Raw genomic sequence first — 1,272 nt, 5'->3', positions numbered from 1 at the left:
AACATCACACATATCCCACCGTGGGGGAGTGGGGAGGGGAGGGGGTAGGTGTGCTAGCTGTGCTTGGCCCTCAGCTTGCCTATGGTCCCTCATCAACCATGACCTGAGCCAAAATGAAGAGTCAGACACTCAACCAACTGAGCCACCCAGGCGCCCTAGATTTTAAGTCATCTCTCCATCCAACGTGGGCTTGAGTTTAGGACCCTGAGATCAAGAATTGTATATTCCACCAACTGAGCCAGCCAGGCGCCCCAAAATATGTATTTTTGACTATTACAAAAGTTTATTTAACAAAAAAGTTCAATATGAAAATGCACATGACTGATTTTTATATTGTAGTGAAACAGGTTCTATGGAGAGAGGGGACTTGTGGAAGCAGTTCATTTCTTCTGGTGAACACCCACTGTTTATACTTGTTCCAAGGCTTCTAACACGATGATACTATGTCCTCAAATTACCACCATTCCAGTATTGTTCTGTTGCCCCCTAGTTGGCATGTCCACACATTCATCTCTCACAAGATTCACAAAGAGATCAAACCCCTACAATATTCCTTGGACATGCTGCCACCAACTAATTTCAATAATTTATGGCCTATAAATGTTTTCAACTCCAGAGGGTGAGCTTTGCTCATGGTGACTACTCGGTGAGCTCAAAGATTCCAAAATACTTTTTAAGGAAGGTATTTTAATTTTTTTTATTTTTTAAAGATTCTGATTTTAAGTAATCTCTACACCCAACATATATGGCTGGAACTCAAAACCCAGAGATCAAGAGTCTCACACTCTTCTGACCAAGCCAGCCAGGCATCCCTATGTAAGGTGCTTTTATTTTTATTTATTTATTTATTTATTTATTTGGTAAGGTGCTTTTAAAGAAGCACTACATTTACTTGGTGAGATCATGTCCTGAGCCAAAGTCGGTCACTTAACCGAGCTACCCAGGCACCCCATGAACGTAGTGTTTTAAAACTAACTTTTCTTTCTTCGCCTAATAAATCTCCACGTTTTCAGTTGTTGGGAAAATGAATAAAGTTTTACACCATAAGATGGCCAACTAAAACAGGCTCTGGTCTCTGGCTTAGAGACCCCTCTTCCCGGTTCTTCTTGCCCTGTTTGCTGAGTGCGAAAACCCACCACAGATGTGGAAGGTGACAACTGTAAATTACCCTTCCCCCTTCATTCAGGGCTCAGATCTTTCGAGAAACGGTCTCCTCTGAGCCCACCGGTGTTAACTAAATCTCCAATCCACCAAGATCTCCGAGTGCTGCCT

General features: G+C 42.5%; 1 pseudogene; it reads right to left on the bottom strand.

Moving 5' to 3' along the window:
• Nucleotides 1-289: 289 nt before the first annotated feature.
• LOC125926001 (small nuclear ribonucleoprotein G-like) lies at nt 290-698 on the bottom strand (annotated as a pseudogene).
• Between the last annotated feature and the right edge of the window lie 574 nt (nt 699-1,272).

Source organism: Panthera uncia, chromosome F1 (genome assembly GCF_023721935.1).
Source record: "Panthera uncia isolate 11264 chromosome F1, Puncia_PCG_1.0, whole genome shotgun sequence".
Classification (NCBI taxonomy): domain Eukaryota; kingdom Metazoa; phylum Chordata; class Mammalia; order Carnivora; family Felidae; genus Panthera; species Panthera uncia.
This window is presented reverse-complemented; position numbering and strand designations above follow the sequence as displayed.